The 24,871-nt window shown below is 44.2% G+C and overlaps 1 long non-coding RNA gene across 1 annotated transcript in view; it reads right to left on the bottom strand.

The window, feature by feature from the left end:
* Positions 1 to 24,871, bottom strand: part of LOC141160947 (uncharacterized) — a 54,146-nt gene that overhangs the window by 1,369 nt on the left and 27,906 nt on the right. Inside the window, exon 3 of the long non-coding RNA XR_012250589.1 lies at positions 4,553 to 4,644. This is a non-coding gene — a long non-coding RNA (uncharacterized lncRNA). The remainder of the gene's footprint in view (positions 1 to 4,552; positions 4,645 to 24,871) is intronic.

The raw sequence follows: 24,871 nt of genomic DNA on the forward strand, positions 1-24,871 counted from the left end.
TAGTTATCCATCTGGCCTCTCTTTGCGCAAGGCAAAGTTTAGAATTCCCACCCCGAGAGCCCAAATGCACCACATCAATACCACGCACCATCAAGGTGCGTGGATCGCAGTCATGAAAAGCTTTAAAATGTCGTGGTAGTGTTTTGAGCTCCCGGGGATCCGTCCCAGATTTGGCTGCGCCAATGTCCCGCACATGCTCCCGCACCCGAACCCTCAACTCTCTCGTGGTAAGTCCCACATGAATTTTATTACAACCACACGTGGCGTAATACACCACATGTGTTGTACTACAAGATATATATTTAGAGATTTGGAAGGTGCGGGAGCCATCAAACATCGTAAAAGATGAGCAGCTAAGGACATTGGCGCAAGCCACGCAGTGGCCACATGGAAAAGATCCAACCCTGCGCCCTCGTGACCCAAAAGGGTTAGATGCTGGTGGGACATAATGGCTAGAAGTAATCAAATCATCCAAATTTTTAGCCCGTCTGGCTGTCATGAGAGGATAGTGTCCCACCACATCCCTCAGGGAGGGCTCCGCGCCGAGAATATTCCAGTGTCGTGAGAGGACCCGCCTCATAGTCCCCCACTGATGATTGTAGGTGGAGATGAAGCGGGTCCTCTCTGGAATCCCGGAAGGGGGTCGCTGAGCAGGGTACAAGAAAAGACTGCGGGGGGTACTGCGTGCCCTACCATAGCCACGGCCAATGCATCGGTTACTATAACCTCTCTGTCTGAACCGTTCAGTCAGATCTGCCGCCTGCTTCTCGAAGCATGTATAATGTAGCGTAAATTCAATAATATACTCACCGATCACTGTCTTCCCTGATTTCCAGTGATTCTCTTCTAACACACATGGCCGACTCACTGGATCACATTGGGCTTTACATGTGAGGTGGAAGTCACTTTTATAACATAAGTCTATGGAGCGGCAAAGCAGGGCTCCACAGGCTTGCATACATAGTTCCCAGTGTGATCTAGTAAATTGGAATTTCTGTCACGTACTTGAGAAGCGGACCGTATTGACACTAAAAATCAGAGATGTCATTGATTGACCAGTTTTTTTACTGCACTTACACTACACTAAATATATATTTACACAGGTTTAAAGGGTAAAGAAAACTTTAGGCTTGTTTCTCGTGTCCGGATATTTCCGGTACTGGAAGAAATAGTACTGCAGATATCCGTGTCCTTGTGTACCTGTGTGGCAACCATGTGCCGCATCAGAATCACATGTAGCGGCGCCTGGGAATCAGCGGTACAGTTAGCCAAGTGGTGAAGGAATCGCTCATCATTGTCCCCTGCTTGCGTTGTGATCAGCTCCAGCAAGGGAAAATGTTGAGAGTAGTATTCTGCTGCCGATGTCTCCAAAACCTGTAAAAATAAGAATAAAATAAAAAAAATCATACTCACCTGGCTTGAAGCGACCACACATTCTAAGGAGCTGTGGAGAATGACTCGCTGCAGCAAGCGGATCCCTGAACTACGCTGAGCTCAGTGAGCGGTGTCCTGTCACTCAGTGAATTCAGCGCGATCGCCTCAAACCAGTTGAGTATAATTATTTTTTTATTTTATTTTTACACTTTTTGGAGACAGCAGCAGCAGAATACTACTTTCAACATTGTCCCCTGCTGGCGCTGATCGCAGCGCAAGCAGGGGACAGTGATGAGAGACTCCTTCAGCACCCAGTGCTTGGCAACAGCAATAACTGTACCGCTGATTCCCAGGCATCGGTACGCGTCACACTGATGACACATGGATGTTATCCGTGTGCACGTGTTGGACGTTTTGCGGCCCGTGCGGCATGCAAAACACTGACATGTCAGCTTGTTTTGCCCATGGACACACGGTCCGTGGAAACACACTGACGTGCACAAACCCATTCATTTGAATGGGTCTACGTGCGTGTCACTACACGTACTGGAGACACTGACGTGTGAAAGAGGCCTTAAATGGGGCAGATTTTCAGTACAAAAAAGCCTCCAAAAAAACCTGCAGCCTTTATGCTATCTTAAACATGACTTTACAGTTGAAAGAAGAAACTAGTACTTCAAGTTCAACCTATAACCTAACAGGATGATGCAGAGGAAAGAAAAAAAATAAGTCAAAACAGAGAGAGACCTTTCGGAGATGGGTCCCTGGGACAGGAACCTAGCCACAAGGCCTCAAGTTTATAACTCTTGAAGGTAAAGGGCCTAAACAGGTCTGAGTATGAGAGATGAATAGATTGCCCCAGACAGGGATTCCAGAGAGCTTGCAGCTAAGTTCGGCCATACTAGCACCCTAAAGGGAAAGAAGACACTGAACCGCAGAGCATGGAAAGAACTCTTGCTTAGGACTGTAGTACTGAGCTGGATTGTTGTAAAGTAGTGAGAAGCAGCAGAAAGAGAGGACATAGAATAGAGAAACGAAGGAAGGAAACTGGAAAATGCATCGAGTTGTAAAGGAAACATTTATAAGACTACGTACCCTCTATCTTTTGTATATATTCCCTACCAAGTTCTCATTTAATAAAAAGTTTATTTTTGACTGGTAATGTCACGCTGTCTCAGTATACTGGAGGTAGGGGGCCTAAGCTGACCCTAAGCTGGGGCCCTGACTAATCCCTCAACCTGGAGGTACTGTTAAAGGTACAGAGGTCCAGGCCGCCAGCGTAACCCCTACCTCCTGAGGATCCCTGCACCTAAGTAATCTAGTCCTGAGAAGGACCCCGATCACAACAAAAGGGGACAAGAAATAATATGCCCACACACAGTACTTAGACGAACGAGACAGTACAAGGGAAAAACCAAAACCACCTTGCATACAACAACTACACAACTACAACAGAGGGAACACCAACGGGAAAGGAGATAAATGATAAAGCGAGGAAGGGAAAATACACTCCAAGTACACTTATCTCAGAAACTCCAAACACCACGATCCGCTCTGTAAGTCTGAATGAAATGCTTTCACCGACACTTCCCAAACAGACCAGCAGGCATTTGAAGGAGTCTCACTACAGAAGTATTGATTGCAGCTGGGCGAGGCAGGACCTCGTCTAGCACAGAGAGAGAGAGAATTAACTCCCTCACTGCCGAAAAACACAAAGCACCAACAAGTCAGCTGCGAGAAGTCAGGCTGTGTACTCGTGACGATCTTCGTGGCGACACACCCGTGACAGGTGGTTTCCCTCCTTGAACTGTGAACATCTGGTCCTGGCAAACCAGCAACATCGGTTACAGTCCTGCTCATCGTTATTGGCACCCATGATGTTTAAGTAAAAAAGAGATTCAACTGTGATTAATTATCAGTGCCCATGTGACATGAATTAGCTGATGAATGATGACTTCAGTGTTTTAAAAAGCCACATGGTAGGTCCTGTTCCTTTGTCACAATGGTGAAGACAAAGGAGCTGTCTGAGGAAATCAGAACTGCTATTATTAGCAAACTCAAGACTTCCAAAGGGTATAAGGCCATCTGAAAAGACCTTGGTATCCCAGTTTCAACAGTGCGCAATGTTATTAAGAAGCTTGCCAAGAATGGAACCGTCTAGAACCTCCCTGGATGTGGAGGAAAGAGGAAAATTGTCAAGAGATGCCTTCAAATTTTGGTGAGAATGGTAGAAAAAACACCATGTCAAACATCCAAAGACCTGAAGGCCAACCTGGAACAATCTAGGCTAGGGTCATGGTTTCAACAAGTACCATATTCCGCACACTAAACCAAGCAGGGCTTTATGGGCGAAGGCCAAGAAAGAAGCCATTGCTGAAGAAAAGACATAAAAATAAACTACTGATCTTTACCAAAGAGTACCTTGACAAACCACAATCCTTCTGAGAAAATGTTCTGTGGACAGATGAAACAAAAATAGAGCTTTTTGGCAATGCAAAACAACAGTTTGTTTACAGATGGCTGAGGTCTAAGGGGTAACGTTTCTCCTTGTGGAGAGTGACATACCAGCTCTGGCATGTCAAGGTAAGGAGGCTTATTTGCCGTGCATATTGCACGACTAGTTAAAGGGTTGATTGTGACTTGTAGGATTGCTGCTTCCAAGCAACCCTTTAACTAGTCGTGCAATATGCATGGCGAATAAGCCTCCTTACCTTGACATGCCAGAGCTGGTATGTCACTCTCCACAAGAAGAAACATTACCCCTTAGACCTCAGTCCAGAGCCTCTCATCTAGCCAAATTAGTTTTCATACTTTGCACTGACAAGGGCCAACAGCCCGAAACACCATGTCTGCAAATTGAGATTCTGATTTGGCTTTTATCCTAAGTCATATTGCACGACTCGTTAAAGGGTTGATTGTGACTTGTAGGATTGCTGCTTCCAATAGGTGGCATTATAGGGTTCAAGTCCTCTTTTTCTCTGAAGAGGCGATTTCCATTTTACAGATGGCGCAATGAAACTTATAAGGAAAAGAACACCTTACCAACAGTTAAGCATGATGAAGGATCCATAATGATGTGCGGTTTACTTTGCGGTGTCTGGTACTGGAGGCCTTGACCGTATCACAGGAATAATGAAATCTGGGAATTATCAAGAGATTATTGAGCGAAATGTCTTACCCAGTGTAAGAAAAGTTGGTTTGAGTCGAAGATCATGAGTCCTCCAGCAAGACAATGACCCAAAGCACACATCCAAAAGTACAGAGAAATGGCTGAAAAAGAAAAAATGGACTGATTTAAAATGGCCAGCAATTATTATTATTATTATGTATTATTATAGCGCCATTTATTCCATGGCACTTTACATGTGAAAAAGGAGTATACATACAAGAACAATTACAATAATCTTGAACACAATGTGACAGCGACTGGTTCAGGAGGAGCGAGGACCATGCCTGCGAGGGCTCACAATCTACAAGGGATGAGTGAGGATACAGTAGGTGAAGGTAGAGCTGGTCGTGCAGCGGTGGTTACTGCTGGTTGCAGGCTTGTCGGAAGAAGTGGGTCTTCAGGCTCCTTTTGATGGTTTCCACGGTCGACGAGAGTCTGATGTGTTGGGGTAGAGAGTTCCAAAGTAGGGGGGAAGCACGGGAGAAATCTTGTATGCAATTGTGGGAGGAGGAGATAAGAGGGGAGTAGAGAAGGAGATCTTGAGAGGATCGGAGGTTGCGTGTGGGTATCTAATGGGATACTAGGTCAGAGATATATGGAGGAGACAGGTTGTGAATGGCTTTGTATGCCATGGTTAGGGTTTTGAACTGGAGTCTCTGAGCAATGGGGAGCCAGTGAAGATATTAACAGAGAGGAGAGGCCGGGGAATAGCGGGGGGACAGGTGGATTAGTCGGGCAGCAGAGTTTAGGATGGATTGGAGGGGTGCGAGAGTGTTGGAAGGGAGGCCACAGAGCAGGAGGTTGCAGTAGTCAAGCCGGGAGATGATGAGGGCGTTCACTAGTGTTTTTGCAGATTCATGGTTGAGGAATGTGCAGATCCTGGAGATATTTTTGAGTTGGAGTCGGCAGGAAGTGGAAAAGGCTTGGATATGTGGTTTGAAGGAGAGTTCAGAGTCCAGGGTTACTCCAAGGCAGTGAGCTTGAAGGACTGGGGAGAGTGGACAGCCTTTGACGTTGATAGATAGGTCAGTTGGGGGGGTGAATGAGATGGCGGAAAGATGATGAATTCAGTTTTGTCCATGTTAAGTTTTAGAAATCTAGCAGAGAAGAAGGATGAAATAGCAGACAGACATTGTGGGATTTTTGTTAGTAAGGAGGTGATATCAGGTCCAGAGAGGTAGATCTGTGTGTCATCAGCATAGAGGTGATAATGAAAGCCATGAGACTCTATGAGCTGTCCCAGGCCTAAGGTGTAGATGGAGAAGAGCAGGGGTCCTAGAACTGAGCCTTGGGGGACACCGACAGATAGGGGGAGAGATGAGGAGGTGGTGTGTGAGTGGGAGACCCTGAATGTCCTGTCTGTTAGGTATGAGGAGATCCAGGATAGGGCAAAGTCTGTGATTCCGAGAGATGAGAGAGTTTGAAGTAAGAGGGAATGGTCCACTGTGTCGAAGGAAGATGACAGGTTTAGGAGGAGGAGGACAGAGTAGAGTCGCTTAGATTTTGCGGTTAGTAGGTCGTTGGTGACTTTGGTCAGTGCAGTTTCAGTAGAATGGTGCGGTCGGAAACCAGATTGTAGGCTGTCGAAGAGAGAGCAGGAGGAGAGGTGGGAGGACAGCTCAGAATGGACATGTTGTTCTAGTAGTTCAGAGGCATAGGGGAGAAGAGATATGGGGCGATAGCTAGTCAGAGAGGATGGGTCAAGGGAGGGCTTTTTGAGGATGGGTGTGATTGAGGCATGTTTGAAGCATGAGGGGAAGACACCAGTTGTTAGTGACAGGTTGAAGAGGTGGGCTAGGGGTGGGATGAAGATAGTGGTAAGGTTTGGAATGAGGTGGGACGGGATTGGGTCAAGTTTACAGGTGGTGAGGTGTGATTTGGAGAGTAAAGAGGAAAGTTGATCTTCCGTAATAGTGGAGAAAGTGGTTTTGGAGGAGGGGGGTTGAGTAGGTGTGGGGAGGGGCTGTGGGGGCTTTAGGCAAAAGCTTTGTCTAATGGTGTCAATCTTCTGCTTGAAGAATGAGGCAAAGTCTTCAGCTGAAATAAGAGGAGAGGGAGGAGGCACTGGGGGACGGAGGAGAGAATTGAAGGTGTTGAATAGTTGTTTGGGGTTGTGAGACAGGGAGGATATGAGAGATTCGAAGTATGTTTGTTTTGCTGCAGTGAGTGTGGACTTGAAGGTAGTGAGGGACTGCTTGAATGCGATGAAGTGCTCATTGGAGTGGACCCTTTTCCATCTACGCTCAGCAACCCTGGAGGCCCGTCGCAGTTCTTTAGTTAAGCTGGTGTGCTAGGGTTGTCTGTTGATTGTGCGAGCTTTGGTATGTGTGAGGGGGGCGACCGAATCGAGAACTTCAGCTGTTGTGGTGTTGTATAAAGTGGCAGCAACATCTGCATCATGTAGGGAACTAATGTCTGTAAGAGGGAGAAGGGATTCAGAGAGTGAGTGTAGGTCAAGGTGTTTGAGATTTCTGCGAGGGTATGCAAGTTTGTGGAGTGGGGATTGTTGCCCTGGAGAGGAGAGGGTAGAGAATGTAAGTAGGTTGTGGTCAGAGAGAGGAGAGGTGAGTTAGATAGGTTAGATAGGGAACAGAGGCGGGTGAAGATGAGGTCCAGCGTGTGGCCGTCTTTGTGGGTGGGTGTGGAAGACGACTGAGTAAGACCGAAGGAGGAAGTGAGGGATAGAAGCTTAGAAGCAGCTGAGAGGGAAGTGTCAATGGGGATGTTAAAGTCGCCCATGAGGATAGTGGGGATGTCAACGGAGAGGAAATGAAGTAGCTAAGTGGTGAAGTGGTCAAAGAAAGTGGTAGTTGATCCTGGGGGGGCGGTAAATGACAGCCAGTTGGAGGTTGGAGGGGGAGTAGATTCGCACGCAGTGCACTTCAAAAGAGAGAGTAATTGAGGGCGGCAGTGGGATATGGGTGAAGGAGCAGTTATCTGAGAGGAGGAAACCTATTCCTCCACCGTGATTTCCGGTGGGGTGGGGGGTATGGGAAAGGTCGAATCCGCCGTACGAAAGTGCAGCAGTAGAGGCCGTGTCGGAGGGAGTGAGCCATGTTTCAGTGATGTCGAGGAAGAAAAGCTTGTTAGTGATGAAGAGGTCATGAATGTAGGAAAGTTTGTTGCAGACGGAGCGAGCGTTCCATAGAGCTCCTGTTAGAGGTACTGGGAAAGCGGGGGCTGGGCGGATGGGTATAAGGTTAGAAGGGTTATGAGAGTTTGGGATAGATTGTGGGTAGGAGGTGGAAGTGATTGTGGGAATGTGGTGAGAAGGGCCGGGATGTGGAGAGATGTCGCCGCCAGTAAGGAGGAGCAGAGAATGCGTTAGTAGGTGGGAGCAGGAGAGGGCATGAGGTGGCTGTCTGTGTTTGGAAACAAAGAATTGCATGTTGAGGAATAGCTCTGAGGAGGAGGTGAGATGGGTGGGGAGAATGGATGGAGAGATGAAGAGTTCATTACTAGGTGTAGGGATTAGGGGTGGTTGTAAGAAGTGAAGGATTAAGGGGGTGAGAGTGAAAACAAACACAAACAATGTTTACTTTGACTTAGTATCCAGTTACCTTCAGTTCACTTCAGGTTCAATTCAGGATTAATTCTTATTTCTCACACTTCAGCAATGGCCACACTTAAGGTGATGGACACAGACTAAAGTCTAACAGACTCCTGGCCCACAATATATTTGTAACAGAATGCATTCAGCTGTGAACCAGAGGGGAGTGTGTTCTGTGCTCATCTTGATCAGCTGATTAAGGCTGAACCAGATGCTGGATAGTCAAACGCTAAGTAAATAAGGTCATAAAAGAAAGTGGGTGGTAGCTGGTGTAACTTGAAGAACATACCATTAGTAAATAGGAGCAGAGAGGTATAGAGAAGTCTGCATGGAAGTCAGAATGGGAAAGTTGAGTCACGTACCATTAGTAAATAGGAGCAGAGAGGTATAGAGAAGTCTGCATGGAAGTCAGGATGGGAAAGTTGAGTCACGTACCATTAGTAAATAGGAGCAGAGAGGTATAGAGAAATCTGCATGGAAGTCAGGATGGGAAAGTTGAGTCACGTACCATTAGTAAATAGGAGCAGAGAGGAATAGAGAAGTCTGCATGGAAGTCAGGATGGGAAAGTTGAGTCACGTACCATTACTAAATAGGAGCAGAGAGGTATAGAGAAGTCTGCATGTAAGTCAGGATGGGAAAGTTGAGTCACATACCATTAGTAAATAGGAGCAGAGAGGTATAGAGAAATCTGCATGGAAGTCAGGATGGGAAAGTTGAGTCACGTACCTGTAAAAGGAATGGATAAACAGAGATGCTGATTAGAGTGCGGTGGTGGTAGGTAAGGTACAGTCTGCATGCATCATATTATTCATGATTAATTCTTATTTCTCACACTTCAGCAATGGCCACACTTAAGGTGATGGACACAGACTAAAGTCTAGCAGACTCCTGGCCCACAATATATTTGTAACAGCAATAAGTCCTGACCTCAATCCCATTGAAAATCTTTGGGGTGAGCTGAAATCTGCCATTGCGAAAAAGAACCCTGCAAACATTCAAGAGCTTGAACAAACTTCAAAGGAAGAGTGGTAAAAAATTCCAGCTGAGAAGTGTAAGAAGCTTATAGATGGCTGAAAGAAATGTTTGAAGGCTGTTAGCAATGCCAAAGGGTGTGCAACCAAGTATTAATTAGGGGTGCCTTTATTGCTGCGCATGCTGTTTATTCTGTTTCTTCTTTAAAATTGCAACATGGAAGTTGAAAAACAATGTTTTATTGTTGTATTGCTTTGTACTACTAATTAAAAATCCTGAGGATATAACTTTGGTACATTTCCATTTATTTATGGAGATGTTGTACAGTCTATGAAAAAAATGAAGGGGTGCCAATAATGGTGAGCAGCACTGTACATGCACCCTTACAGCAAAAGTCCACACACCCAGTCAGGACCCTCAGTTTCCTATAGCGTGCCGGGACGTAAGAGAGGAGTACCTCGCCCACGGCTACCGCCCCTCACCATGTTAAATAACAGTGTCACATAAACCCTGGAAGAGCCAGTGCCGACCCCGCTGATCAGCACCGCCACCGGAGGTGATTATAGGTGTTATTATTTTATAAAGGTGAACATAGTGATTGAGAATCATTTGCCCGAGCAGTGGACAACCCCTTTAAGGCTGCACCCGGCGTGTATATAATAAGTTCTATTGTTTCCATTAATTCTCTTTTTTTTCCTGCAGTGAAGACTTTAGCAATTTTAATATCTGTCAGCTCACTCTACTGAAATGACAAATATAATTCTAGTTACACTGACAGACCTAGCTGAAAGAACACATTTGACATGGTTTTCTGGCATAAACGAATATAATTGTTCAATCGGCAGAACTGCTGTGAGCAAATAATTCTCGCTGAAGTTTGAATAGTTACGGATTGTAGCTTCTACATTAGTGGTTTTCATACAATTTATCCTGAAATGCTTATTTCCTGCAGACTGGCGGTGTGTATCAATTATGTTTTCATGTTCACGTTGCCATATATATATTTTTTCTTCTAAACAGTATTGTCATTTACTCAGTGAATTATATACATTGTATCTATGCTGAAATAACTTCTATATGTCAATATAATAGTTACCCATGGGGCGTTCGCATCAATCTAATTTACAGTATCTGATATATGGAAACTGGAAAGAAAGAAAAACTTAAAGGGAACATGTCAGATCCAATAACACTTTAACCTGCAGATATAGGGTTAATCTGGAGGTTAGCAGCATTATATACAGTGGGGAAAATAAGTCTTTGATACACTGCTGATTTTGCAAGTTTTCCCACCTACAAAGAATGGTGGGGTCTGTAATTTTTATCGTAGGTACACTTCACCTGTGAGAGGCAGAATCTAAAAAAAATACAGAAAATTACATTGTATGATTTTTACATAATTAATTTGCATTTCATTGTATGAAATAAGTATTTGATACAATAGAAAAACAGAACTTAATATTTGGTACAGAAACCTTTGTTGCAATTACAGAGGTCAAACGTTTCCTGTAGTTCTTGACCAAGTTTGCACACATTGCAGCAGGGATTTTGTCCCTCTCCTCCACACAGATCTTCTCCAAATATTTCAGGTTTCGGGGCTGTAGCTGGGCAACATTGAGTTTCATCTCCCTCCAAAGATTTTCTATTGGGCTCAGGTCTGGAGACAGACTAGGCCTCTCCAGGACCTTAAATGCTCCTTATGGAGCCACTCCTTAGTTGCCCTGGCTGTGTGTTTTGGGTCATTGTCATGCTGGAAGACCCAGCCACGACCCATCTTCAATGCTCTTACTGAGGGAAGGAAGTTGTTGGCCAAAATCTTGTGATACATGACCCCATCCATCCTCCCTTCAATAAGGTGCAGTCGTCCTGTCCCCTTTGCAGAAAAGCACCTCCAAAGTATTATGTTTACCCCACCAATCTTCACGGCTGGGACTGTGTTCTAGGGGGTTGTACTCCTCCTTCTTTCTCCTCCAAACACGGCGAATGGAGTTGATACCAAAAAGTTCTATTTTGGTCTCATCTGACCACATGACCTTCTCCCATGCCTACTCTGGATCATCCAGATGGCCATTGTCGAACTTCAAACGGGCCTGGACATGTGCTGGTGTAAGCAGGGAGATCTTGCGTGCCGTGCAGGATTTTAACATGACGGAGTAGTGTGTTACTAACGGTAATGTTTGAGACTGTGGTCCCAGCTCTCTTCAGGTCATTGACCAGGTCCTCCCGTGGGCTGATCCTAACCTTTCTCAGAATCATCCTTGCCCTGCAAGGCGAGATCTTGCATGGAGTCCCAGACCGAGGAAGATTGACAGTCATCTTGTGTTTCTTACATTTTCTAATAATTGTGCCAACAGTTGTCTTCTCACCAAGCTGCTTGCCTATTGTCTTGCAGCCCATCCCAGCCTAGTGCAGGTCGACAATTTTCTACTTGGTGTCCTTAGACAGCTCTTTGGTCTTTTTCATGGTGGAAAGGTTGAAGTGTGATTGATTGAGTGTGTGGACAGATGTCTTTTATGCAGGTAACAAGTTCAAACAGGTGCAATTAATACAGGTAATGAGTGCAGAGTAGGAGGGCTTCTTAAAGATAAACTAATAGGTCTGTGAAAGCCAGCATTCTTGCTGGTTGGTTGGTGATCAAATACTTATTTCATGCAATAAAATGCAATTTAATTATGTAAAAATCATACAATGTGATTTTCTGTTTTTTATTTTTAGATTCTGTCTCTCACAGTTGAAGTGTACTTAAAATAAAAATTACAGACATCTCCTTTCTTTGTAGGTGGGAAAACTTGCAAAATCGGCAGTGTATCAAATACTTATTTTCCCCACTGTAGGTACCAAGCCACAGTACTGAATGTGCTGCACTCGGGAGAAAATTTACTTTATTCCTCCTGGGAGTCATGCAGTCATGCCTGGAGCAATTACAGTGATTGGAGACAGCACTGAGAGTGGCAGCTGGGAGTACACCCCAACAACTGACTGACAGCCAGCACAGCAGTGCATCAGTGCAGAGCTGGATGTCAGTCAGTGCAGTACAGCCTCTGCTCTCAGTGCTGTCACCGCTCTGGGCATGCCTGCATAACTGAAAGCAGGTGCTTCCTGGGAGAAGTTCATTTTCTCCGGGATGCTGCGCTTTTAGTACAGTGACCTAGCACTTTCCTAACACAATGAACCTGCAGATTAACCCTATATCTCCAGATTAATAATGGTATTGCACGTGATAGGTTCCCTTTAAAGTGAGAGTAGCAGCACTGTCTGTGTCCCTTTGTCCATCTCACTCTGCTCCATCCTCCGATATAAACTTCAATAGGCAGCTGTAATCTGATTCCTCAGTGAACCAAGAATGTGTGTTGTATTGAGCTGTTTTTCATGTGAATGATGAGTTGAGGAGGCAAAATGAGAGTAGAATAAAGCACATTTGCTTGGCAAGACATGTTTCTTACATTTGCTTGTATTTACCGATTTGGGCAAAATTTGTTTAAATGACAGTGACCATTTAAAGAAAAGAACAGGAGTGTATCTCATTGTGTGAGCTTGTGGATAACTTTTACAATACTTTCTATGAGAACGGCCTTCCTGATCTCACAGGACAGGATCAAATATTTTACTTGGTTCTAAATACAACTCAGTCATGGGGCCATATTATACACACTTGGCCCACAATTTTGAGGCTAAAACAAATTTTGGTTTTCGCAAAGTTTACTGCTTGAGTGATTTTATGTATATTAGTCAAATGTTTCTGTGGTTACTGAAGTACAATTATAACTATTTCATAAGTTTGCGACCTTTCATTGACAAATACATTAAGTTTATGCAAAGTCTCAATACTTACAGGGGAAATTATTTACAGTAAGTACAGGGATTGGACTGCAGAGGACTGGGGTAAAGAAACATCCCGGGCCTCATCAGAGGTGGGAGTCTCACGGCCTAGCGTGAGAGGTCTGGGGATTCATCACTCAGCAATGGTGATAAGAAGATGTGCTGAGGAGCAGACAGGGGATGGTGAAGAGCGGAGGGGCCGGAGAGGTGAGCAGTAAGGCAAGGATAAGTATGTTTTTTAACCTTTCAATGGCCCTTTACGGTTCAACCAGCTGACCACCATGTTGCTGAGACTACATGGAAGCAAATTACAAAAAAAACACATTTTGACAAATATGTTTCTAACATCACTGTTCAACAAATTTTCATGAATTCTTCGTAAATGCATTCAATTGAGGTTAGGTACATTTCTATGACCATAAGGTAACAGAATATTACCATATCGCTAAATCATTAGCTCTACTTTTTAAAATAGGAGATGTGGGGCAATGATTTTAATGAAATATACAATTCATGGTTACAAGGTGAAATTTGCAAAAAGCTTCCACACATTTATTGGGAATTTTTATGACAAACTATCATTACATGGGTCAAAATACATACTAAATAACTACATTTATTGCAATTTCAAGCTGGGCACGTTCTCTTGGCCTGCTGTTTGTAGTGTTGTTCTGGAGTGTCTCTCTTGATTGTCCAGCAGTTGTCTCCTAACATTGCTGGGCTCCATTTCCCTTCATACCTTTTCTAAATGACGGCAATGTCCTGATGGAATCTCTCACCGTGTTCATCACTGACAGCTCCACAGTTCTCTGGGAAGAAGTTGAGATGGGAATGGAGAAAGTGAATCTTCAGAGACATGTATACCCCAAGCTTGTGGTAGCACATGAGCATCTCATCCATCAGCTCTTTGTAATTGGATGCACGCTTGTTGCACAAAAATGCTGAACAAACACTCTTAACCTCTTCACGACCTTGGATGTATTGGTACGTCCCCAAAATGTTATCAATAAAAATGTCAGCTCAGGGGAGCAAAAAATAAGCCATCACCTAGCTCCAGATGCCGAAAAATGGAGACGCTACGGGTCTTAGAAAATGGCAACATAAGCAATTTTTTTTTCTTCCAAATTTGCAATTTCACAGCACTTGGAATTTTTTTCCCGTTTTCCAGTACATTATATGGTAAAACCAATGGTGTGATTCAAAAGTACAACTTGTTCGACAAAAAACAAGCCCTCATACAGCTGTATTGACGGAAAAATAAAAAGTTATGGCTCTGGGAAGGAGGGGAGGAAAAAAACAAAAGTGCAAAAATAGAAAATCGCAAGGTGGTGAACGGGTTAAAACTATTCCATGCTGCCTTCTCGACAGCCTAAAGTACGTCATCGAACTGAATGTCCTTGTAAAGCTCCCTAATCTGTGCCCCGATAAAGATACCCTCTTTCAACTTTCCATGACTTACTCAAGAAAATTTTGATGTCAAATACTTGAAATCTTCACTATCTTGCTGCACGCTCTTTGCAAAGTTTTTCACTAGTCCTAATTAGTGATGAGCGAGCACTAAAATGCTCGGGTGCTCGATGCTCAGGTCGAGCACATTGGAATACTCGGGTGCTCGACCTGAGCAACAAGACCAATGTAAGTGTACGGTAAACTCAAGCATTTTTCAGGCGGCTCTCCCCGGCGGTCTGCAGGGGGCCTAAAAATTGCCCAAATCTACGGGAACAGTGCTCAAATGACATGGGGACAGCATGGGGAAGACCCCTGGAAGCATTTCTGACTCCCAGGTCACTTCTGTCAACAACGTTGTCAGAGGTATTACGCCACTTTTACGGACTCACAATAAAACATACCAAAACTAAACCAAAATGGATTTTCCTGGGAAATATGTTAACGAACATCCTTTCCAGGGTAATGACTTATATATAAAGCAAAATAAATAACCAAAAACAAAAATGCTCCTCCACACCTTGGGCTATGTTCACACGCAGCGTTTTTGATGCAGTTTTTCACTTTTGCATTGCTTTCAACCGTGACAAATGCATTCACCAGGAAATGTCATTTTAACATTTTACAACCTTATCTGGCCATGTGGTGTGTGAGATATCATCTGACACATCGTGTTTCATTTATGAAGGAGGGACTCTGAAAGTCACAAAGCCTATATTTATAGGGCCATCAGGCAGCCTTTACTATTCTTAAAGGGCCAGCAGTCAGCCCTCACTATTCTTAGAGAGCCATCAGCCGGCTATGTTTTATTGTTCCCATTACTAAAGAGTGGGTCTCCTATACTGTTATTGCATATGCAGTGAGTGGCAGGGCTGCCCAAAATTTGGACGCACCCCAATACCACTTTGAAAATTTGATGCACCCCAATACCCCTTTGAAGAGACTTAGAGGAGGGCCTCCTGAAAACAATGTTCCCATTATTAGGAAGTAGGTCTCCCATTGTGTTTGCCTATGCAGTGAATGCAAGGGTTGCCAAAAATTTGGAGGCACTCCAATGCCCCTTAGAAGAGATGTGGAGGTCAGAGGGCCTCCTCTAAACAATGTTCCCATTATTAGGAAGTGGGTCTCCCATTGTGTTTGCCTGTGCAATGAATGCAAGGGTTGCCAAAAATTTTGAGGCACTCCAATGCCCCTTGGAAGAGAAGTAGAAGAGGGCTTCCTGAAAAAAAATGTTCCCATTATTAGGAAGTGGGTCTCCCATTGTGTTTGCCTATGTAGTGAATGCAAGGGCTGCCAAAAATTGGGAGGCACTCCAATGCCCCTTGGAAGAGACGTGGAAGAGGGCCTCATAAAAAAATCTTCCCATTACACTGTGTTCCAAATTATTATGCAAATAATATTTTCTCAGATTTTCCCAAATTACCTATATGAATTGCAGTCATTGTAATTTTCCACTCAAATAACTATTAGAGTACAATTGAAAGGTTTTTGTACAAACGGCCTATGATAACAGTATATTTTTAAAAAAATAAAAAACTCAAACTGAACTCAAAATGCATGTTCCAAATTATTATGCACAGCAGAGTTTTCAACCTTTTAATTACGAACAAAAAAATGTTCCCCTTCCTCTGCTGGATTGAAGTTGTGTCTCTCTCGCCTGTACTCCTTGGTTGTCCAACGAACTGTGACCTCTGCCGCCAGCGTTTTCAGATGGGAATTTTTTTAATACTTCAGCAACAAAAGCCTTCTGGTACAGCCTCATTTTTGTAGACCTGTCCACCTCAGGAATAAGAGATATGAAGTTCTCCTTGTATCGTGGGTCTAGAAGTGTCACCAACCAGTAATGACTGTCACCCAAAATTTTGAGAACGCGAGGGTCATGGGAAAGGCAGCATAACATAAACTCAGCCATGCGTGCCAGACTGCTAACAGGCAAGACTTCCGTGTTCTCACCAAGAGGATGACTGACCATGCTCTCCTCCTCCTCCTCCTCCTCTCTGTCCTCTGGCCATCCACGCTGAACAGATGGTATGACAGCTGTGCAGGTAGTACCATCTATAGCGCATGAAACTAGCTCCTATTCTTCCTCCTCCTCCTCTTCCTCATTGTCACCCAATCCACGTTGGGATGAGATGAGGCTGTGCTGTGTGTAATCACCCTGTATGGTTCCTTGCTCCATCTCATCGTGCTCCACCTGCAATGCATCCTCCTTGATTGTGAGCAGAGAGCATTTCAGAAGACAGAGAAGCGAGATGGTGAAGCTAATTATGGCGTCATCGCCACTCACCATCTTGGTGGAGTCCTCAAAGTTTTGTAGGATGGTACATATGTCTGACATCGCATGTCCACTCCTGAGGTCTTATGTGTGGAGTCTGAACTGAATACCGAAGGCCTTGTTGATGCTGTTACTCAACAACTGCCCTCTTCTGCTCACAAATCCTTCCCAACATCTGCAGTGTAGAGTTCCAACGCGTGGGGACATCACACACCAGTCTGTGAGCTGGAAGCTGCAAACGCTGCTGAAACATGGCAAGGGCGGCGGAAGCTGTAGGTGACTTTCTAAAATGGGCACACAGGCAGCGTAATTTAACAAGCAGATCCGGCAGCTCTGGATAGGATTTGAGAAACCGCTGAACCACGAGGTTAAGCAGATGGGCCAGGCATCATACGTGTGTGAGCTCGCCTCGCCTCAGAGCCGCCACCAGGTTCCGGCCATTGTCACACACGACCATGCCTGGCTTTAGGTTCAGCGGTGTGAGCCACAGATCTGCCTGCTCTATCAGAGCTGTCCACAACTCTTCAGTATTGTGTGGTTTGTACAGCCTCTGCTCTCAGTGCTGTCACCGCTCTGGGCATGCCTGCATAACTGAAAGCAGGTGCTTCCTGGGAGAAGTTCATTTTCTCCGGGATGCTGCGCTTTTAGTACAGTGACCTAGCACTTTCCTAACACAATGAACCTGCAGATTAACCCTATATCTCCAGATTAATAATGGTATTGCACGTGATAGGTTCCCTTTAAAGTGAGAGTAGCAGCACTGTCTGTGTCCCTTTGTCCATCTCACTCTGCTCCATCCTCCGATATAAACTTCAATAGGCAGCTGTAATCTGATTCCTCAGTGAACCAAGAATGTGTGTTGTATTGAGCTGTTTTTCATGTGAATGATGAGTTGAGGAGGCAAAATGAGAGTAGAATAAAGCACATTTGCTTGGCAAGACATGTTTCTTACATTTGCTTGTATTTACCGATTTGGGCAAAATTTGTTTAAATGACAGTGACCATTTAAAGAAAAGAACAGGAGTGTATCTCATTGTGTGAGCTTGTGGATAACTTTTACAATACTTTCTATGAGAACGGCCTTCCTGATCTCACAGGACAGGATCAAATATTTTACTTGGTTCTAAATACAACTCAGTCATGGGGCCATATTATACACACTTGGCCCACAATTTTGAGGCTAAAACAAATTTTGGTTTTTGCAAAGTTTACTGCTTGAGTGATTTTATGTATATTAGTCAAATGTTTCTGTGGTTACTGAAGTACAATTATAACTATTTCATAAGTTTGCGACCTTTCATTGACAAATACATTAAGTTTATGCAAAGTCTCAATACTTACAGGGGAAATTATTTACAGTAAGTACAGGGATTGGACTGCAGAGGACTGGGGTAAAGAAACATCCCGGGCCTCATCAGAGGTGGGAGTCTCACGGCCTAGCGTGAGAGGTCTGGGGATTCATCACTCAGCAATGGTGATAAGAAGATGTGCTGAGGAGCAGACAGGGGATGGTGAAGAGCGGAGGGGCCGGAGAGGTGAGCAGTAAGGCAAGGATAAGTATGTTTTTTAACCTTTCAATGGCCCTTTACGGTTCAACCAGCTGACCACCATGTTGCTGAGACTACATGGAAGCAAATTACAAAAAAAACACATTTTGACAAATATGTTTCTAACATCACTGTTCAACAAATTTTCATGAATTCTTCGTAAATGCATTCAATTGAGGTTAGGTACATTTCTATGACCATAAGGTAACAGAATATTACCATATCGCTAAATCATTAGCTCTACTTTTTAAAATAGGAGATGTGGGGCAATGATATTAATGAAATATACAATTCATGGTTACAAGGTGAAATTTGCAAAAAGCTTCCACACATTTATTGGGAATTTTTATGACAAACTATCATTACATGGGTCAAAATACATACTAAATAACTACATTTATTGCAATTTCAAGCTGGGCACGTTCTCTTGGCCTGCTGTTTGTAGTGTTGTTCTGGAGTGTCTCTCTTGATTGTCCAGCAGTTGTCTCCTAACATTGCTGGGCTCCATTTCCCTTCATACCTTTTCTAAATGACGGCAATGTCCTGATGGAATCTCTCACCGTGTTCATCACTGACAGCTCCACAGTTCTCTGGGAAGAAGTTGAGATGGGAATGGAGAAAGTGAATCTTCAGAGACATGTATACCCCAAGCTTGTGGTAGCACATGAGCATCTCATCCATCAGCTCTTTGTAATTGGATGCACGCTTGTTGCACAAAAATGCTGAACAAACACTCTTAACCTCTTCACGACCTTGGATGTATTGGTACGTCCCCAAAATGTTATCAATAAAAATGTCAGCTCAGGGGAGCAAAAAATAAGCCATCACCTAGCTCCAGATGCCGAAAAATGGAGACGCTACGGGTCTTAGAAAATGGCAACATAAGCAATTTTTTTTTCTTCCAAATTTGCAATTTCACAGCACTTGGAATTTTTTTCCCGTTTTCCAGTACATTATATGGTAAAACCAATGGTGTGATTCAAAAGTACAACTTGTTCGACAAAAAACAAGCCCTCATACAGCTGTATTGACGGAAAAATAAAAAGTTATGGCTCTGGGAAGGAGGGGAGGAAAAAAACAAAAGTGCAAAAATAGAAAATCGCAAGGTGGTGAACGGGTTAAAACTATTCCATGCTGCCTTCTCGACAGCCTAAAGTATGTCATCGAACTGAATGTCCTTGTAAAGCTCCCTAATCTGTGCCCCGATAAAGATACCCTCTTTCAACTTTCCATGACTTACTCAAGAAAATTTTGATGTCAAATACTTGAAATCTTCACTATCTTGCTGCACGCTCTTTGCAAAGTTTTTCACTAGTCCTAATTAGTGATGAGCGAGCACTAAAATGCTCGGGTGCTCGATGCTCAGGTCGAGCACATTGGAATACTCGGGTGCTCGACCTGAGCAACGAGACCAATGTAAGTGTACGGTAAACTCGAGCATTTTTCAGGCGGCTCTCCCCGGCGGTCTGCAGGGGGCCTAAAAATTGCCCAAATCTATGGGAACAGTGCTCAAATGACATGGGAACAGCATGGAGAAGACCCCTGGAAGCATTTCTGACTCCCAGGTCACTGCTGTCAACAATGTTGTCAGAGGTATTGCTCCACTTTTACGGGCTCACAATAAAACATACCAAAACGAAACCAAAATGGATTTTCCTGGGAAATATGTTAACGAACATCCTTTCCAGGGTAATGACTTGTATATAAAGCAAAATAAATAACCAAAAACAAAAATGCTCCTCCACACCTTGGGCTATGTTCACATGTAGCGTTTTTGATGCAGTTTTTCACTTTTGCATTGCTTTCAACCGTGACAAATGCATTCACCAGGAAATGTCATTTTAACATTTTACAACCTTATCTGGCCATGTGGTGTGTGAGATATCATCTGACACATCGTGTTTCATTTATGAAGGAGGGACTCTGAAAGTCACAAAGCCTATTTTTATAGGGCCATCAGGCAGCCTTTACTATTCATAAAGGGCCAGCAGTCAGCCCTCACTATTCTTAGAGAGCCATCAGCCGGCTATGTTTTATTGTTCCCATTACTAAAGAGTGGGTCTCCTATACTGTTATTGCATATGCAGTGAGTGGCAGGGCTGCCCAAAATTTGGACGCACCCCAATACCACTTTGAAAATTTGATGCACCCCAATACCCCTTTGAAGAGACTTAGAGGAGGGCCTCCTGAAAACAATGTTCCCATTATTAGGAAGTAGGTCTCCCATTGTGTTTGCCTATGCAGTGAATGCAAGGGTTGCCAAAAATTTGGAGGCACTCCAATGCCCCTTAGAAGAGATGTGGAGGTCAGAGGGCCTCCTCTAAACAATGTTCCCATTATTAGGAAGTGGGTCTCCCATTGTGTTTGCCTATGCAATGAATGCAAGGGTTGCCAAAAATTTTGAGGCACTCCAATGCCCCTTGGAAGAGAAGTAGAGGAGGGCTTCCTGAAAAAAAATGTTCCCATTATTAGGAAGTGGGTCTCCCATTGTGTTTGCCTATGTAGTGAATGCAAGGGCTGCCAAAAATTGGGAGGCACTCCAATGCCCCTTGGAAGAGACGTGGAAGAGGGCCTCATAAAAAAATCTTCCCATTACACTGTGTTCCAAATTATTATGCAAATAATATTTTCTCAGATTTTCCCAAATTACCTATATGAATTGCAGTCATTGTAATTTTCCACTCAAATAACTATTAGAGTACAATTGAAAGGTTTTTGTACAAACGGCCTATGATAACAGTATATTTTTAAAAAAATAAAAAACTCAAACTGAACTCAAAATGCATGTTCCAAATTATTATGCACAGCAGAGTTTTCAACCTTTTCATTTTAATTACGAACAAAAAAATGGTCATTTTTGAAATTATAAGCATTAGCAGGTTATTACAAACTGAAATCAAACAGTTTTCAACTCAAAACTTTATTCTAGGTGATGTTACATTTGCACATAGGACCCCTTGTTCGAAAGGAGCTTCTGAACTCTCTCATCCATTGAATTTGTCAGGTTTTGGATGGTTTCTGCTTTAATTGTTTTGCATGAGGACAGAATACCCTCCCAGAGCTGTTGCTTAGATGTGAACTGCCTCCCGCCATCATAGACACTCCTTTTGATGATGCTCCAGAGGTTCTCAATGGGGTCGAGGTCAGGGGAGCATGGGTGCCACACCATAAGTTTGTCCCCTTTTATGCCTATAGCAGCCAGAGATGCAGATGTGTTATGTGCAGCATGAGACGGGGCATTATCATGCATGAAAATGATCTTGCTGCGGAATGCACGGTTCTTCTTCTTGAACCATGGAAGGAAGTGCTGTTTGAGAAACTCAACATACATTATGGAGTTCATCTTTACCCCTTCAGGGATCCTAAAAGGGCCGACAATCTCTCTCCCCATGATTCCAGCCCAAAACATTACTCCACCTCCTTCTTGTTAGCGCCGTAGCCGTGTTTGCATGGGGTGTCCATCAACCAGCCATCCTCCACTCCATCCATCTGGACCATCGAGATAATTTCATGCATGATAATGCCCCGTCTCATGCTTCACATAACACATCTGCATCTCTGGCTGCTATGGGCATAAAAGGGGACAAACTTATGGTGTGGCACCCATGCTCCCCTGACCTCAACCCCATTGAGAACCTCTGGAGCATCATCAAAAGGAGTGTTTATGATGGCGGGAGGCAGTTCACATCTAAGCAACAGCTCTGGGAGGGTATTCTGTCCTCATGCAAAACAATTGAAGCGGAAACCATCCAAAACCTGACAAATTCAATGGACGAGAGAGTTCAGAAGCTCCTTTCGAACAAGGGGTCCTATGTGCAAATGTAACATCACCTAGAATAAAGTTTTGAGTTGAAAACTTTTTGATTTCAGTTTGTAATAACCTGCTAATGCTTATAATTTCAAAAATGACCATTTTTTTGTTCGTAATTAAAAGGTTGAAAACTCTGCTGTGCATAATAATTTGGAACATGCATTTTGAGTGCAGTTTGAGGTTTTTTTTTTAAATATACTGTTATCATAGGCCGTTTGTACAAAAACCTTTCAATTGTACTCTAATAGTTATTTGACTGGAAAATTACAATGACTGCAATTCATATAGGTAATTTGGGAAAATCGGAGAAAATATTATTTGCATAATAATTTGGAACACAGTATAGAAAGGAGCGGGCCTCTATACTTGTAATGCCCATGCACTAAGTGTATGGACTGACAAACATTTACCCCTGGGGGCTATACATGAACATACTGTATAAAAAATTTTTTTACGGGCATCGTAAACACCCTTTAAAAAAATTATGTGGGTGTTGCATAACGGACCACGTTCACCCTGGTGATATGGTGGTCGAGGATGAGGATGAGGAGAAGGAGGAGGACAAGAGCAAATAGCCAAAATCAGGAAGCGTATACCCATGTGTGGGTGTGAGGAGGTGCATGGGAATACACCTACCAAAAAAAGACACTGGATTTGAGATTATGTTACACTGCTATCATTCAGTGGTGTTGAGAAGTCTGGCCCAATCCAGCCCTTGTTCATTTTTATTAAAGTCAGCCTATCAGCATTTTCAGTTGACAGGCGGATGCGCTTATCAGTTATAATTCCACCAGCGGCACTAAAAACCTGCTCTGATAAAATGCTGGCGGCAGGACAGGCCAGGACCTCCAAGGCATAGAGAGCCAGGTCATTCCACGTATCCAGCTTGGATACCCAATAATTATAAGGCACAGAAGAATCACGGAGGACGTTGGTATGGTCGGCAAGGTACTACCTCAGCATCTTCCCAAACTTTACACTCCTTGTGAGCGTACCCCGCGCCTCAGGGCCTGTGCTATGGGAGGGGCTGAGAAAATTCTACCAGAACTTTGACAGTGTTCCCCTTCCTCTGCTGGATTGAAGTTGTGTCTCTCTCGCCTGTACTCCTTGGTTGTCCAACGAACTGTGACCTCTGCCGCCAGCGTTTTCAGATGGGAATTTTTTTAATACTTCAGCAACAAAAGCCTTCTGGTACAGCCTCATTTTTGTAGACCTGTCCACCTCAGGAATAAGAGATATGAAGTTCTCCTTGTATCGTGGGTCTAGAAGTGTCACCAACCAGTAATGACTGTCACCCAAAATTTTGAGAACGCGAGGGTCATGGGAAAGGCAGCATAACATAAACTCAGCCATGCGTGCCAGACTGCTAACAGGCAAGACTTCCGTGTTCTCACCAAGAGGATGACTGACCATGCTCTCCTCCTCCTCCTCCTCCTCTCTGTCCTCTGGCCATCCACGCTGAACAGATGGTATGACAGTTGTGCAGGTAGTACCATCTATAGCGCATGAAACTAGCTCCTATTCTTCCTCCTCCTCCTCTTCCTCATTGTCACCCAATCCACGTTGGGATGAGATGAGGCTGTGCTGTGTGTAATCACCCTGTATGGTTCCTTGCTCCATCTCATCGTGCTCCGCCTGCAATGCATCCTCCTTGATTGTGAGCAGAGAGCATTTCAGAAGACAGAGAAGCGAGATGGTGAAGATAATTATGGCGTCATCGCCGCTCACCATCTTGGTGGAGTCCTCAAAGTTTTGTAGGATGGTACATATGTCTGACATCGCATTTCCACTCCTGAGGTCTTATGTGTGGAGTCTGAACTGAATACCGAAGGCCTTGTTGATGCTGTTACTCAACAACTGCCCTCTTCTGCTCAGAAATCCTTCCCAACATCTGCAGTGTAGAGTTCCAACGCGTGGGGACATCACACACCAGTCTGTGAGCCGGAAGCTGCAAACGCTGCTGAAACATGGCAAGGGCAGCGGAAGCTGTAGGAGACTTTCTAAAATGGGCACACAGGCAGCGTAATTTAACAAGCAGATCCGGCAGCTCCGGATAGGATTTGAGAAACCGCTGAACCACGAGGTTAAGCACATGGGCCAGGCATCGTACGTGTGTGAGCTCGCCTCGCCTCAGAGCCGCCACCAGGTTCCGGCCATTGTCACACACGACCATGCCTGGCTTTAGGTTCAGTGGTGTGAGCCACAGATCTGCCTGCTCTATCAGAGCTGTCCACAACTCTTCAGTATTGTGTGGTTTGTCACCTAAGCATATTAGCTTCAGCACAGCCTGTTGCCGCTTGGCCGAGGCAGTGTTGCTGTTATGATCTGCTACAAGCACTAAGGAAAGACAGGAGATCTGTCCCTACAATAGAACTAAGCTTGAACCCTACGATGTAACAGGGAACCTTATCCTGCGATCAGACCCGCTAAAGTCCTAAGCTAGTCTGTACGAAGACCTATAGATGTGAGGGAGGGATCCCTACAAGAACTAGGGACTGGGAGTAAGATGGACACCTCCTAGCAGAAATTGTAGCAGAAAAGGACAAACTAACAACATAGAACATAGAGGTCAAGAGACCTAGCTAAACTGACGGAGTAAGGTAACAAAGCACCTGGCTAGCTTAAGAGTAGAAATTACAATGAAGTCCAGCAATGCCAGAAGGGCGGAGCAGGATTAAATAGGCAAAAAAGGTCATGTGACCAGCAAACTAGAAAAAAACTAACAGGAGAGTTCTAACAGAACCCCCTCTTCTATGAGGATCCTCTGGATCCCCTAGGCCCAGGCTTATCAGGAAACCTCCTGTGAAACGCTCTGACAAGTCTGGAAGCAGAAACATCATCCGCCCTCACCCATGAGTTATCCTCGGGACCGAAACCCTTCCAAGCGATGAGATACTGCAAACTCCC

This window comes from Phyllobates terribilis, unplaced genomic scaffold (assembly GCF_046119375.1).
Source record: "Phyllobates terribilis strain yellow unplaced genomic scaffold, ASM4611937v1 Scaffold_9__5_contigs__length_417890890, whole genome shotgun sequence".
Classification (NCBI taxonomy): Eukaryota; Metazoa; Chordata; class Amphibia; order Anura; family Dendrobatidae; genus Phyllobates; species Phyllobates terribilis.